At 46.1% G+C, this 17,024-nt stretch overlaps 1 protein-coding gene across 5 annotated transcripts in view; it reads right to left on the bottom strand.

Annotated features, from left to right (window-relative positions):
* Positions 1–15,427, bottom strand: part of TCF20 (transcription factor 20) — a 129,689-nt gene extending 114,262 nt beyond the window's left edge. For 2 of the 5 annotated variants that reach the window (XM_064420017.1, XM_064420026.1), the window contains exons 1-2: positions 15,165–15,426; positions 3,601–3,711 (exon numbers count right to left, since the gene is read on the bottom strand). The gene's annotated coding sequence lies outside the window, so the exon portion shown is untranslated. Of the gene's footprint in view, positions 1–3,600; positions 3,712–11,021; positions 11,475–15,164 lie in introns of those variants that run through there. The other 3 variants (XM_064420025.1, XM_064420018.1, XM_064420022.1) reach the window with 3 other exon arrangements.
* Positions 15,428–17,024: the final 1,597 nt, after the last annotated feature.

The raw sequence follows: 17,024 nt of genomic DNA, 5'->3' as shown, positions 1-17,024 counted from the left end.
CTCCCATGGTGCCATCTGAGAAAAACCTATTGTAATGGCAAAGCACAAAGGCAAACCCGTCTGAAAACCATTGGCAGTGTAGAGTTTTTCATACTGCATTCAATACTGGCAACAATTACTTATATTGCATTAGATTTGAAGGACTTCAGTAACATCAGGGCACCTCAAGCTCAGCACAACTTACACATACACCAACAAATGTCTGTGCCTGACTAACAGGCTAGTAAAGATTTTTAAGGTAGAAAGGCTTCAAAACAGATCGTCATTTTAAAGCACCCATGAGTTGACAACAGTTTGTACAATTATCACAAACCACTCAGAAAAAGCTTGCAATACACCTGGGAGGCGACCATGTACACAGTAAGTACCCTGTATGCACCATAACTCAGCAAGTGCCTTTTGCAGCTCCCTTCTACACTCAGTCATGAAGGATATAGATCATTACAGCCTCCAGCTACAGAGCTTTAGCTCAGAGAGTAGCAGCTCACACTTTCAGCTCTGGAGATCCCCAGTTCAATCTGCTGCATGTCAGCCAAGAGGGCAGCTGTCATATAATTACAGCCACAACTTTGCATGTGAAAAAGTAGGGAGAGCGAGCAGAGATCTTATTATAGAATTCTAGTTGCAACCTGCTGAACAGCTCCCTATTTAAAGTAACTTCTTGTAAAGAGGAGGGAGAGGGGGCCAAAAAAAAAAAGGAAAAAGAGGAAAGAAAATCTTTCAACTCAGCTTCCCAATTCCCTCTGTTTTGCAGAGCAAACCAGTGCTGCTTTGCAGTCTTTTGTCCCAAATGCATATGTACACTAGATGAAGCACACAAGTGCAGAGCCAGGAATAAGGCTCTGGGCTTATCAGTCCAAAAAAGAGAAAAAGGAAAAAAAATTCTCACTGCTGCAACTGAGGCATCTGAAGTCCAACAAGGCATCATAGCTTCTTCGTGAACTATAAGCATCCCACAGCAGCCAACCCACTTAGTTATTCAATTTAAGTATTAAATTTTAAGATCAAGAAATCTTAAGTCAGTTGCATCCTGTTTTCTTTAAGCTTTACATACAAGTTCTTAGGAAGATTTAACAGAACAGACAATCCAGGAAAAGAATATGTTTGAAATACAAAGGTACAAAGTATAGTGAAAAACTGACTCTCAGATGAAAAGTTATTTTAGTGAGTGCACATAAAACAATAAGACCAAGTTTCTTCTTATCCATTCATCTTTCTGCAGATCCTTCTGCACACAGAGTAATTTTTGAGCCAAACTTTCTTCCAAGCCAGCACAGTCAAAAACTACATTTGAAACAATGTAATCCAGTTTTGAAGAAACTGGGGGGAAAAAAATCAGTTTTCCCCCAAAAACAATTCTAGAAACCTATTTGAAGCTTAACATACAGATTCCTTGCAGAACATTGCTTTCTCCTCGACAGTTCCATCCATCCATCCATCCATCCATCCATCCATCCATCCATCCATCTATCCATCCATCCATCCATCCATCCATCCCCCAGCAGTACAAAACCTGTGGATCTCCCACTGCATGAGGTGAATCAACCATTTTGGACCACAAGTAACAAATGGGAGCAAACTCTCCAACTTCCTGCAAACTACTTACTTGCCTACTAAATACCACTTAAGTGGACTAATCTGACTCAAACTGTTCAGTACCTGCCTGCAAGAACACAGGCTTGCTGAAATACCTCAACTAGTCCATGCATTCTACACCACTGGCCCTCCAAAGCTCCCTGAAACACACTGCCATGCTTCCAACAAGATTTGAAGAAGTAGTGGTTGATGTACTTGGTTGAAGAAGTACTTGGCTGGTCTGTAGCCAAGCTGGAAGGTGCTCAGGTAAAGGCTAATGCCAAGCACAAACCTGCAACAGTAAACTCCAGAACAGAATTCAGCAACACTTTGTATTTAAACAGCTGAGTTCTCTGCTGACATCCTCTCATCAGCCTTGTTTCTGAGGACCCCTTTTCATTTGGTTCAGTCTTCTGCTTCTCCCTTCAAGCAAGACCTACTCAGGAAACACACAAACTAGCTGACCATCTCCCTCCCTTAAGAAGAGAGTAAGGGAGAGAATAAAGGACATGAAGCCCAGTTCTGAAGAAAGCTACATGCAGCTTCAGCAGCACAGATGCATTTGGGGTTGATTATGGACATGCAGCAAAACCCTGGCTGGGGCTCATCCCACAGGAGGAACACATAAAAAAATTCGCCTTCCACTCACCTCCTGCAACTGAGGAAAGCTCACAAACATCTGAGCCACACTTGTCCAACAAAAGCAGAACAACCCTATGCAGAGATGACTGAAATGAAACACCATTATGCTATTTTCTGGTATTACTTCTGTGAATTCAGCATTGCTAAAAGGTTCCAGACAGACACGCTCTGAAGACCCAAATCCTCTGCCTACCTTGAGAACACATGCAGAGGGAACAGCAGCAAAACTTATACATACTTTTCTCTTCCAGCCTCTCAAGGCTGAAATGACTGACAAAGGTCCAAAATGAGGAACACACATAAATTATTCACAAATTATTAACATTGCACTAGTAGTTTCATTGTTGCTGTAACAGTCTAAAGACTTAACAGAGGCAGGCTCTGAAGGGAAATACTACTTCAAAATCATTCATTCAGGAAACTTACAGAGGAGAAAAGAATCACTCTGCAGCACACTCTGTCAAACCCCTCAGCTTTAAGACCCTTCATTTTTAAAGCAAAAACAATTTTAACAAGAACAGGAAATTGATGTGAAGCATAAGAAGCTTCAGTTTTCAAGTGAGCAACACTGGAGCAGCATTACTTCCAGACACAAATCCCAACACACACGTCTCCTCACGCCTGACCTGCAAAGCCCATCCCACTTGAGACAGCCAGGTAAACATTCTGTTTCTGCAGCCTCTCTGCTGGAACAGCCAAGTGGCACACCAGTGAGAAAACAATGGGGAGCCATGCTCTACCAACTGGAAGGGAGCCAAAACGCCGCTTCAGTTTGTTTCTTGGAGTGCAACCTGTGCTTTACACCCATGCAAGGCTCCAGATTCACATTCCCACCAAGCTTTTGTTTCATTCCAGGTCTCAGGCAGTACCTGCTGCCACAGGAGCCACGTGACCACAGGCAGTACACAGAGAGACACAGCTTCCTACTGACATATTCCCTCCTCTCCCTTGTTGCAAGGGGAACAGTTTATGCAGTGGTATTAGTCTGTTTTATATTAATTTCAAGAACTAGGACAAATAACCTGAACTTTGACATTTCTGAAAAAAAAATTAAATTATTTTCATCTCTCTTAGTAATCAGAATAGATTTATTTTTCATTTAAAACATGAAATTTCCCTCCCAAAATATCTGAAGTAGTTACTGAAATGTTTTCTTTACCAAAGCCTGCAAAGCCTCAAGACTATTAATAACATTTTGAATATAAAGAGGCACAACTTTGCTCCATACCAACAAAAAAGAAAAAAACCCAGTCAAATGTTCACACAATGAAGCAATTAATTTTTAATCTAGTACTTTCTATTAAAAGTTCTCACATTTAAAAACCCAGAAAGGTTTGCAGTAACTCTAGACATTGATGGGGACAAAGAAAAAATAGACCCTACCCCCAGCTGGATGGCATTCCTCTCTTTGGGTGCAATGTGGTAACATTTGATTGATGCATCTGATCCATTCCAAAACGCCAGGCGTTGGTTTGATCATCAATGGGTAGAATCCTATTAATTTTCAGGGGGAAAAAAAAGAAAAACAGAAAAACAGAGTAGAATATGGATACAGGACACAGAGCACCTCACATTTGTCTAGCAGATCCAGCTGATTTAGCTAGATCCACAATAATCAGCAGATTGAAGACTGAGTTGATGACAGAAACTCACATCTACCAGCAAAAGCCCCTTTTTCCCTTCCACCCTCTTTCTGTCATTTCAGCTCAACCCAGTCTCTCAACACAACCTGGAACATTAGTCCCATACCAAAGGAAATGAAATAGGAATAGGGAAAGGAGTGGGAAGAGATAAACCAGGGTAAATAGGATAGCATGAAAAGCCCATTGGCATACAACCAAGAGCCTACACAGGCCCTTGCTACAGCAGAAAACAGGAGATCAAGCACGAACGAGGAGACAGAGGGAGAGCACATGTGGGAAGCAGGTTCAAGTGTCCCTGGGCTCAGGGGGTAAGAAAGGGCAGCAGAGCACAGCAGTGAGCCCCAGCACACACAGTGATCTCAGCCTTCAGCAGCAGCACCAGGTGACCCACTGGCTTGGTGTCTGCCATTACAGGCATTTTCAGTATATCAATATTGATATTGCATGGTACGAGCAATGTCATGTGAACCTTCCACATCAACTAAGGCTTCCCAGTCTGCCCATAAATTTATTTGGCTATCAGCCAAACCCAGATCCAACAATACTAATCACTTTTGCTCTGAAATAAGCCTCCACTCACAGTCTTGCAACAAACAGTCGCTGTTGTTTCATTTCAGCGCTGATGAGAACTGCAAGCCCTAAGGACCCACAAACATAAGAGGTGGCACAATTCTAAAGGAATTAACCCATTCCAGAAGCAGACAGAAGGTGAGCATCTGACCCTTCCAGCTGGCCAGCCGACACATCAGACCAGCCCACACATCAGACTAGCCCACATCCCATTCACTTGAACCTGGAAACTGGTATGTTCCCACTAGAAGTGGAAACCTGGCTGAATGGTCAGCAGGACATCAGGAAAACACTCCTGGTCTAGCTGACCAGCTGCCTGTTTGGGAACACAAGCTGCACAAAGGTCTTTGGACACCCTGCTGTTCCTTGGTTGTTCTTTATATCTGTTATATGTTCCCAAGTCTCAGGAGGATTACCAGCAGGGAAGTGCTGGGTGAGGAAAAGCAGAAAAAGCAAGAACAAGCTGATGTACTGCAAAGGGAAGGAAGCAGCAGGTTGGAGATGGGATTTTACAATAGGAAAAGTGGTTGCTAGAGTGTAGAGCAGAATCCGGGGGGAACAAGAGGTGCTGGTCACAGAAAAGAGTCAGGCAAAGGCTTGCTACTACAGTGAACAGCAAAGGCCTGTAGCCCCGGGCTGATAAATCAGATATTGCTGCCAAAGTGTCACACCAGCCCCTAAAGCCTCTAGCACTGACTGGGGGGCTCAGCATCAAGCAGGATCTGCCACAAGTATGTCCACCCAACAGCTTCAGGTAGTCACTTAAGCTATCTCAGGTCCAGACCATAAAGTGCCCTGATGACAAGGACACGGACCTTGAATTCCACATGCCAGGTCACTTGGAACTCACACAATGAGAAGGATACGCTGCTTTGCCCAGCCTACACAAGGACCACACAGCTGCAGCTCGTGCCTCCCTTAGGCTCCTCAGAGCCAGCAGCTGCATTCCCAGCCAGCCTGCCTTTGTAACCAACCCCCTGCCCGCCAGGAGGGCCTGAACCCTGCACCATCAGCAGTGAAAGCACAAACCTCCACCTCACGCTCTAAATAATTAAACTCTGTGGGAGCATCAACAGACTCATAAAACCCTTACACAGACCAAGCCAGTCATTAATGGGGGTCAAAGATGAGTGCTCTATTTTTTTTAAGAGTGCTTTGATGCGTGGGGAGAGTGGTGAGAGGAGATGTTCATTACCCTTCCCTGGTACCTGATGAATTTTTCCTTTCCTGGCTATCAACACCTCCTACTTCCACCCAAACCCCACAGCGCTGGCAATCATCCGGACAGCCAGAGACAACTGGAAGGTGTGTTTGGATGACATCTGTGCTAGGTGGTCACCTGCAAGTAGGGAAGCAAGGGGCCTTGCTGAGCAAAGCCAGGCTCTACCAGAGGCTCAGCCGGTGCTTATTACGAGGTCTGGGTTTCCCCAGGGCCAGTGCAATGCTTTAAGTCATGCAAACCACTACCTCACACACTGTCTCCCCTACAGCAAGGCACAGAGCAGAGCACAAGGCAGTAAAATATGTCAGGATTATTAGCCTGGGCTCAGAGCCAGAGCTGGGAGCTGCCACAAGGGTAGGGAAGCTGCCTGCAGCCCTGCAGGTCAGCAGGAAGGAAGTGGAAGTCCCCTGACAGGCAAGGAGAGACAGCACGCAGGAAAGGCAAGCCTTGGCTGAGAAAAGGTCATAGAAACACTAGTTTGACCCACCCCTCCTAGCCTTAAAATACATACATACACACACATATGTATTTATACACACATGTGAGCTTCTTGCTCCTGTGCTGTGTTCAGACATTTTAAGGAGAGGTCTGCTCTTCCCATTCCATCTACATTTCCCCAATCCACACCAATTTTGGAAATGGTTTCTTAGACTTCCCATCAATGAAAGCCTTTGGTGGAAAGAATGGAAAGCCGTCAGTTTTGGGGAAAGGATCACCACAAGACAGAAACACCCCAAGCAGCAGGCACGGGTGTTGGATGCTCTGTCAGCAGCTCCAATTCCAGCCTGCACCAGCCCAGCCTCTGCCTGTTTTCTCTGCTGCATTTGCTTTGTGTGGAAGAGAGGCCTCAGACTGGAAGTGGCTCCAGGATCTCAGCTACTGTGCCAAAAAACAACTGGTGTAGCGAGGCCAGCTTCTATTTATTAATTATAAGTAGAACTGATAGATGCCCATTTTTTCAGGTCACTAGAAACCTTCTCCCAACAAGCCCCAATACTTGGACATTCAGAGGGAAGTTAGGAGATCTACACACAACATCAGCACTCATCTTTTCCATCATGGCAAAAGCAGCAGCTGTTACTTCCCTTATTCTTGGAAATAAGGGGGAAATAGCTAGGGCTCGAGCCTTGGCACCTCTTCCCTCTCACCCTTTGGCTACCAGAGCTCCTGTTACTATTCAAGGCAGAAGTGCTCCACAGGGCACACATTCCAGGGGGCTGAGCCATCCCACGTGGCCAGGCTCAAAATGGCAGACAGCGATGAATAGGATAATTAGAAAGTACAACAGCAACCACAACATAAAAACAAGCAGCTTCTATTACAAGAAACAGTTCTATGGCATGGCTAGATCCATCACCCCATATGCTGGGTTGTGGTGGTGCCTCAGGAGCCTGCTGCTATTATCTGTTTGCAATCACATTTCAGCCCGTCTTTCTGCTTAATGCTCGAAAAGCAAAGCTAATCAGATTCACTCTCTTTCTGCTTAATGTCTCCAGTTCTCAAGCATGCTCTGTACTGCTTCAATTGATGTTCAAGTAACACTAGCCAGGAGCATGCAGTGCAAACAAAAAAAAACCCCAAAAAACAACAACAACAACAAAAAAGTAATAACCTATTAATTTTAGTCCTTCTTTACACCTGTTTTGTCTAAAATTTCTTCTATGCTTGATCTTTGCAAAGAAAAGTCAGGAAATTCCCATTTCCCCCTCTACACCATACCCAGCTCCCATAAGAGTTCCCTTCTTCAAACTGCTCCTCCAGTGGTATCTGGGCAATTAATTATAGCACAGACCTCTCAGGCTTCCCTCTCACTCTCTGGAATAACTTTTTAAAATATTTGCTGGCTAGGAACCTCCAGATTAGGATGCCTTCTGCTGGCACTGTAATAGCCCCTCTTTGTTAATCTATCTGAAATGACCATCACATGCTCTGCTACTCCCTCTCCCTCCAGTACTATTTAATTACTACAGTACTACACAGGAACTCTAACGTGCTCTCAGCATTTCGGGTCTGAGGACAAACAGGATCCCAAAAAGGCTGCTTTTTAACTGCATTCCTTCACTCCAAAGGGCAGCTGGAGCATTGCTGGAGTCAGCTACAGTACCTGGATCTTTATTAGAGCAACCATCACAAGAGCAGATAAGATGCCCCCAGACAAGGCAGATTGCATAAAAATTCAGCAAAATGATCCAGGAAATCCAGGAAGAGACTGGCTTACAGGAACACCCATCATCATGAGGAGAAAAGTCACCCATTACAAGCACAGTAGAAGATTTGCCAGAAGAACAACAATTTAAAAAATATCGGCAAGTATTTACATGAGAAGAGAAAGAGAGGTAGGTGGAAGACAAATCTGCCAGGATACATATCTCTATCCAGGAGGAGTGAAAAAAAGGGAGACTGCAGAGATGAAACCCCAGACAGCCCATCAGCCTGTGCATCTGTACACATTCCCCAGCTAATACCCACTACACCAATCAGAACAATGGCAGCTCCAGAGAAGACCCCGATTATCCAAGCTCCTTCACTAACATCTTCCCCAGAGGCTGCATGCATGTGCAAAGGAATGAAAAAAACCATATCTCTCAATGAGATTACTTCCAGCATTTTCTATATTGCTCCCTCTCTTACAAATGTGTCTTTAAAAAAAATATTGCAGGTGGCTTATAAATGTGTCAATTTTTAAAAAAACCCAAACATAGCCTTGAAAACAAAGACACTTTGTACTCACCATATCCAGTGGCATCATTATTTAATATCAATGCACTGATTCTTTCCTTTATTCACTCCATCCTTGGAACACAAAACCACTGTAACAGCCACCCAGTGTATAATCTTACCATTCAACGCAACACAACCCTACAATAACCTTTCTTTTGCCATGTCTTCGGCTACCAAGGAGAAGAATTTAGGTTTAAATGCTTCAAAAACCCAACCCAACTACAGTACAGCATGAAACAAATCTCTAACCCTCAAAGCTGGAGCGAATTCTCTCATCCCTCCCTATGACTTTCCTGACTTGAAAATGGCTGCACAAACATTCCTAATTTGTGTACCACACCAACTGCAACCTGCCCCTCCTGCCAAGTAAAGCTGCTGGGTCAGTCCACACATGCACAGGCTCACTGCATCCTGCTGCCTCTGCACACTGCTCCTCACTGACATCATCTCCACCTTCATGCTGTACAAAATTCACCAGACAGGCACTGCTTCTGCTCCTTTAGCCATAGGGCAATTGCTGTAGGCCAACAGATGGCCCATCTCATCCCCAAATGCCCACTCCAACCTGCACTGTGCCCCTGCTAAGCAGATGCCTGGGCACGTGTCTCGTTGGACACACATCCTCCCTGCAGCCAGCACAGGCTAAAGCAGATACACCAAAGTGTCAGTGACAAAGCCAAGGCAGAAACACCACCCCTGCCAGTCAGCAGATGCAAAGTTTGCCTTGGCCAGGTCCCACAGAGCCTGAGCTTCACCTCATCCCAGGCTTCATCACATCCCTGGAGCAAGACAGCACTATTCTACCACAGCAATGTCCCGCAAGGCCTTCCCAATTCCTGCTAGTGTCTGAAAATTAGTTAGGCAGTAGCACCTGGAACAACTGCAAGCCACAGTTCAGAGAAGGAGAAAGTTCCTCCTGGTGCCACGGTACCCAGCTTCAGGCCTGGCTCACCATGGCATGCAGGAAATTCTCCAGATTTTTTCCCTCCTTGCCATTTACCCCAGAGCACCTGGTCCCACCAGCTCCTGGGTCTCAGTCCAAATAGCTGCCATCACCAGGTTTGGGGAAGAAGCTCTTTTACAAACTTGGCCTACAGCTATCCCACCAGGCAGTTTCCTTTTGCCCTCTCATAAAGAATGATTACAGCTACTATTTTTTGAGCCTGTTAATAAAAATACATGAGCCTAATAATAATAATAATAATTCTTAGGCTCCCAGCAATGGCTCTCAGGAACTACAGTTTGTCTCCAATTGTAGAGACAGTGAAACTCAACATTTTCCCTTTTTTTCCTCTTTTGAAAATACTGCTTGGGAATGAAGTCAGCATCTGGAGGCACATGAGTATATCTGAGGGACAGAAGAGGTGCAGGGGGAAGGGAGGGATCTGAAAATGAAAGCTGAGGGTGAGGCTTCACATTACAACTGAACCAGGCTAATAGGTCCCTGCTGCCAAAAAAGGGGGGACCCTTTTTCACCTTTCTTTCATTCCTTACCTTTCACTGCTGGCAAAACAAATCTTGCCCCTCCTTAGCGGCAGCTCTGATACGAGCCTGAACCTGGTGAACAGGTTCAGCTCTCTGTCCCAGGAGAAAACTATTCACTTTTTATGGTTTTGGGCAAGTCAGCTTTCCAAAAGCTGAACAAGCTGTATCCACAAGGCAAGGAATACAGCCACAGAGCCAGGAGCAAGGCACGATCACCCCTCTTAGGAGGAGCAAGTGGTTAGCTTGGGCCAGCCACAGCAAGAAAATCCACCCTAATGCACATGAAACTGCAGTTTCACCCAACAAGGATACTGGTCAGCACAAAACAAGTGGCCTAACTGAAAAGCCTGCTGATGTGTTTGCTAATACTCTTAAAACAGGTAGTTTTTCCTATTTATGTAGTTTTACCTGGTGCCCACACCACTAGCATTTACGAAGGCAGCCATGCCGATGAAAAACAATATTAAAACTGAGCAGACCCAAACTAGACAGAAATACAAGAGGAACTGCAGGATTTCTAATAATAATTTTCCCCATTTCTAAATTGGACTTTGTTATTATCAAACAAGATGGCTGCCTTCATCACTATGTTAAAGAAATGTCTGTTTTATTACAAACTTAACAGTTAGTTTCGGGGTGAATTTTTCTTTTCCCATTAGCTTCTACATCATCAGATGAACAAAAATTATGCTTTTCTTTTATTAAAAAAAAAAAACAAGCCCATATTAACTCCACTGTCTTTATTTCTCTCCACCTCCTCTGCTCAATTACTAGAAGCAATTTACAGACAATAAATGTAACTTCACAGCTGCCTGTATGAAGTATTCCCTTCATTTTATAGATGAGGTTACAGGCTATACAGAAATTAATATCAGCAAGGTCTACTTCAAAGCTGGATAAGCAAGAGGAACAGATGCACTCTTAAAGAATACAGATCATGACTGTACTCTAGTAAAACTAGTAATAAAGGATTAAGAATGTTGCCAGTTGGATATAAATTCTTTGAATGCATCTGCTTAAACACAGTACCAAACAAAGGCTTGCTTTGAGGTTTTGCTTGGGTTTATTCTGTTATTGTTAGGAACAGCATTGTGAGATTTCAGATACACCGCTCACAGACCAAACATGCTCGCTTTACTAGTAAACATTGCTTAACTGCTCACCTCAGGACTCAAAGAGGCTCTCTTCCCCGTTGGTCACCAGGAATCTGCAGCTAGAAGCTCTGGACATAATTTTAATCAATACAGATAAGCAAGCCAGGAGAGAGTCCAGTGTTATCTGACACAGCCTCACGGGCTTTGGCAGGGCTAGGAGCAGCAAGAACCAGTGTCAGTTGTTATAGCTGCCAGACGTGACTGTGAAAAAGCACTGGGAGTAGCAACACTAGAGGGGGAAAAAAAATCCAAAGGTGCAGTTTTGTGCAGGCACTCTTCTGATGATAACTGCTCCTTAAGGCTTCATAAAAATGCACAGCCAACTTGTCTTCTTCCACACATTATCAGAGCTCAGAAATAGCACCTCAGTCTAGTTATACAATTCAGCAGGTACAGCTTCTCCTAGGAAGCAACCACCACTGGCATGCAGGTACTCCAAAGGCTGAGTCATCTCAACAGGCCCTTCAAGGGAAAATAATCCTATTAAGAATTGGTGTGCTGATATTGAAGGCAAAAAGGAGTGTTAATTTCGGCAGTTAATTACACTGCTTGCACTCCATCCATTTTCTACCCAACCTAACACCTGTAGGTCAGTAAATTCACCATGCTCCCCCATCCACCCCCAAGGTCCTTTCTTGACCCTAATCTTTAGCCAGCAACTCCTTGTCATTGCCCATGATTCCTTATCCCTGACTAACACAAATTAGTATTTGTACAGCCACAGAGCTAGAAAACCTAATTTAGGACTTAGGCCTTCATTTCTAGCCTGCACACAAATTCCTTCACCTGAGGACAGGTTACAGCAGTCCCCCCTCTCCTAAACTCTTCCAAAAGGGTGGACTGAGAAAGAAGCCAGTGGCTTAGGTCAAGAATTTTACTTTTGAAACTGGTAGATCTTTTGTGGAGACTGATCCACTGATATTTTTCTAATATAAGAAACATATAAAATGCCTAGAATTTGATATCTGCTTTTTAATTAAATTGAAATAAGTAAATCACAGCCTGTTGCCATGGAGAATGAACAGACACGGCCTCTTGACTCCAGGGCAGGATCAAGCAGGAGAGGCAGACAAGGCTGTGAAATTAAAAACACCTATTTTAAAGCAAATGGTCTTGATAATTAGCAAAAAATGTGGCATAGGGAAATAATATAACCATATGGCAGGAAGTGGTTTTCAAGGTGAACTACAAAGCCGTTTTAAATAAATGAATAAACTGCTGGAGCTGCTGGGTCACCCACAGAATCATATACGCAGGATTAAACGTGACTTGAAAAATACACTGAAAAATAGCAATTAGCTCTTCTTTCACTTTCCTACCTATAGCCTGCATCTGTGTCTGTTCTTATTTTTAAAGACTTGTTTCAAGCAACTAATGCTTGCACCTATTTGCATTTAGCAGACAGTCATCAAATTCAGACATTTTCAAAAGCCTTGCAGTTTACCCTGAAGCTAGAACCAAGTTTATGGGACATAAACCCTTTTATCTATTACTCAGTGTCATCACACAATCCTGGGCAGGTCATCAGACACTAATAATCATTCCTGAATATGTGCATCCTTGTTATGACTTCCACGACAAAGTGACTTTGGAGGGAATTTGCCCTCCACACACCATATGCCCAATCCTGTGCTACACCCCTCAAGAAGCACAGCTCAGAAAGAGTCAAAAAGTAACTCTGGTTTATCAGTGGGAGGCTGACTGCACATCCACGCTTGGCTGGTGGACAAGAGCCTTGCATGCTCCCTTCCCAGTTTGTCTGGAGAACAGGACATCAAAATATTTCACCCCTTTTAAGATACTTCTACTCTGCCCAGATCTAAAAAGGTGCAGCAAGGAAACCCCCTCATCACCTTTTTGAGCCCAGCCAGGGCAAATCTGAGCAAGAGTGTCTGACAGCTTCCAGTAAGCATGTGGCCACAGTGCATCTAATTCATAACAGCTTAAAATACTCGAAATAAACTGTACCTGATGACTCAGTTTCAAAAATGTGCTGTACATTCTTTTAAAGGGAAGGGACAGATGAACTAACTTTCACTTCAAACCTCCCATCCACGCTAGAGAAAAAGCCAACCTTTTCTCCTACTCCATGAAGACACAAGTTGTCAGCCACAATCATTTGGTCTTCCACAGCAGTTAATGACCCACAGGAAACAAATTCTCAGGGTCTCAGGTCAGACCCTTGTGACACAGTTAGCTGTCTAAACCAGTCACATTCTCAAACCTCAGCAGCCCAACCTGAGCCAGCTATTGACAAGTTACCTTCTGTTTTCCACCATGACCAAGAAACACCCACAAAGTGAGGAGAGCTGGGACAAATCTTGGGGAAAAAAAGGAGTTGTGGAAAAATGCACAATTAAAATTAGTATTCTCTGTTTTCACAGTTTTGCCCAGTTTTGGATCATTTTGCTGCTTTAAAGTCACACTGCTTAAGATGTTTGGCTTCCGTTAAAAATAAAGTCCAAGTCCAAGTTTGCATGAAGATAGGGATAAACCTGCAAGTCTGGTTCACCCTGAAGGACACCAATTCCTTAAAAATGGAATGGCGGGGGCAGCACATGTGGCTTAATTCACAGTTTTTGAACAGTCAAGGCTAGCAGCAGTATCTGCCCAACTTCTTTGCTCATGCACCCCATTTCTTTCCAAACCCTGCAGCAGAGGAGCTGTGAAACACCTCAGGACACATCAGCTGCACTGGAAGGTGCTACACACCCTTGGTTTCTTCACTGCCCAGCACATTCCCTGGCATGCCAACAGTTTCCTACTGCTTGAACCACAGTCCTGCAATATCACTCAAACACAGGTGGCTTTGCCAGAAACTGTTTCTGCCCTGACCAGCACCTGGCACACAGAGGGCAGCAGGTGGCTTCGGTCTCCTCCCTTCGTAGTTCTACTTACTTTTGACTTGAAGAGATTTAACACAATTATAAAGGCTGGCCAAGCATCTCCCTTTGAAAGGGAACTGCCTTTTCTTCTCCATCCACACAAGCCAAGAGAACCACACCGAGGAAGACTCCTTCCCGGGGACACTCCCAGTTGGACAGAGCCAGGATTTAGGGGTGCCACCATTAAAACTCAAGCCGGTGGTCACTTGGCATATGAAGGAAGATGCTAACCATGCCCAGGAGAGATTACTTTCACATCACAGCGTACTAGGTCACAAGCCAAAAAGAATTCTTTTTAAAAACTAACAACAACAAAACCCACAACAACAACAACAAAAATCAACAACAACAAAAAATTTTAAACAACAATCAAAACCAGACAGAAAACCCCCACACCATCCCTCAGACTGTTCCCTTCAGCAGCATCACACTGAACCACGTACACAATAGAGGGGCCAAGAACCCTGCCCAGGCTGTCCACAGCTCCTCACTCCCATCCCCCGTGCCAGCTCCCCGCAAGCCCCTCCTGCACCCCCAGCAAACATCCCCAGGACCGCCTTCACCCACCCACAAACTCTGCCTGACATCTGTAGCCCCGGGAGCCCTTCAAGCCCCACCAGCCGGGTAGAAGGCTTCCCGAACAAGCAGAGGCTCCAGCCGCCGGCCTTGCTGGGGTGTTTTTCCCCCGGTGGCGCGGCTGCCCGGGCTCCCAGCGGGAGCTCCCAGCCCCGGAGCCCGGCGGCCCCGGCAGCGTGTGGCACACGTGCGCGCCCGCCGCTGTCAACAACTTCCAGCCACCGTCCCAGCGGGCAAGCCCCGGGGGCGGGGGGCTGCCCTCCGCCCCAGCAGCGATCTGCCTTGGGAAAGGCCGCTCGGAAGCAGGACAGCGCTTTAACAAAAATAAAGAGCACCTTAATATTATCCTTAACAGCCAGAAAGGTCACGACGTGGAGGTCCATAAGGGGGGGAGGGGAGGGAGATGGGTAAGGGGAGGGGAAGAAGGGGGGTGGCAACGCACAAACCCCCACGGTTTTAACCGTTTGACTGCCGTAAAAAATGAAATAATGTGAAGTAACTGGAGACTTAGGAGACGGACAGAGCCCCACGCGAGGGGCTGCCCGAGCCCCCGCCCGCCCTTCACACGAGGGAAGGCGGCGGAGGGAGGGAGGATGTGGGAAGCAAATACACCCCCAGCAAACGCCGCACACGCCGGGGTCCCTCCCCACACACACACACACACACAGAGCCCCTCACCGCCGCCGCTTACCTGCGCGGGCCGGCGGCCCTCAGGGTCCCATGGCAGCCCCGTCCCGCCCCGCCCCGCCCCGTCCCGCGGCGGGCACAGGAGCTCCCGAGCCTTTGTTGCGCGGAGGGAACGGGAACGGGAGCGGGTCCTGTCAGCTCATGTGACGCGGCGGGCTCGGTCTCCGCCGCCCCTCCTTGCTGCTCTCCCCTGCCCGCCCTCCGCCGGGCTGAGCGCAGGCCCCGCAGCCGGGAGCGGGTCTCGGGCCCGACTGGCGGCTGGCGGAGCGGCGGCGGAGGAGGAGCCGGCGGCGGGGCGGGCTCGGCGGCGGGGCCGGGCGCGGAGGAGGGCTCGGAGGCTCTGGCAGCCGAGCGCTGCCTGCCTGCGGCGCGGGGCCGGGCGGGCCGTCCTGCCCCCGCGGCAGTCCCCGCTCTGGCTGCGGTGACACCGAGCCCGAGCGCGGCGTTTGTTCCCCTCCCGAGGCTGCTCCGGTGCGCTCGGGGCCCTGCCGCACAGGCCCGGGCCTGCCACTCAGGAAAGTAAATAAAAGCCTAATTATGTGCTTTCTAGTTGGGGCTCGCAAGGAAAGAGAGGAAAACCCCTCGTTTTCTCGAGAAGAGATCTGAGAAGTAGCAGTACTGGATCAGATCAGCATCCTGCCTTTGAGATTGCTGAACAGACAAACCCTAGGAGTCGGCTACAAGAAACAGACCATGACCATGATCCTGTGGTCAGACACTTACCAACAGCTGGGGTCTTCGTATTTAACAGTTCTCAAAGGATTTTTTTTTTTTAATGCATTCAGTATTTTTGGTTTTGAACCATTTGAAATGTTTGTGTCTGCTCCATCATGCAGCAAGCATCCAGCTTTCTTCTCCAGAGAGCGTTTAATCATCTTCTTTTGTTTGCCAAACTCTAAGTAGGGGGCAGAGAGAGATTACCTTCCTGCAGGTATTTAAAACCCCAATATGCCGTTTTTCTTCACAATCCAAGACCAAGAAACAAACACCACAAGCCAGGCCTTGTAGAGGAAACACAGGTGACATTTCTATCAAAAATGCAGACAGCTCAGAAAACCTCGGATTCCCTCATCAAACACAACCACCAATTCAATGAGCAGCTTCCCTGCCATCCCAAGATTGCTATTCCATGGGAATCACCTTCCTAGACACCACAGCTGACCTTAAAAATGGCACCCCAAAAGCCAGCACATACAGGAGAACGCACAGACCATCAAACGTGCTCTATAGAGCAGTGCAATAAGATCAGCAGCCATTCACAACACAACAAAAAGCTGCGAGATTCAGCCAGTCCTGCAGATACTGTTACACCTGCTCTGAGGGGAACACCAGCGATCTGCTTCATACACCAAGGTCACTCTTCCGTAAAATAGATACAAATTTACTACAATAAAGATACGATAGCAACAACAGCAATTTTGGAAAATAACTTTTCAAGGAATCGAGGCTTATTTGGTGTTCGTCTAATGCTACCAAAATTAACAGGGATTGGCAAAGTCTCTAACCACATTAGCTCTGTGCCAATCTGTTTTTCTGCTTTTTATTTTAGTCCCTGCTGTAGCATTCTCCCCTGCAACCACGTGCTCCTGCTGATGATAATACTCCATGCTAAAATCCACTCATAAAATAATCTCTTAAACTACTGGCTCTGAAAGGGTGTTTTTTCCCCCATGTCTCTCCTGCTAACCTTCAGGCTCTCCCTTTTGCAACTCATTACAGGAAGCAAATCCACAGATGCAAACATAAGAAACAGAACCAGATACCACCACAGCATCAAATATGAAATATCTCGGTACTGCCTCACAGACAGCATTATCAATGGCCTTCCTCCCATAGCAAATCTGCCAAAATTCTTTGTTCTTGC

Source organism: Passer domesticus, chromosome 5 (assembly GCF_036417665.1).
Source record: "Passer domesticus isolate bPasDom1 chromosome 5, bPasDom1.hap1, whole genome shotgun sequence".
Lineage (NCBI taxonomy): Eukaryota > Metazoa > Chordata > Aves > Passeriformes > Passeridae > Passer > Passer domesticus.
This window is presented reverse-complemented; position numbering and strand designations above follow the sequence as displayed.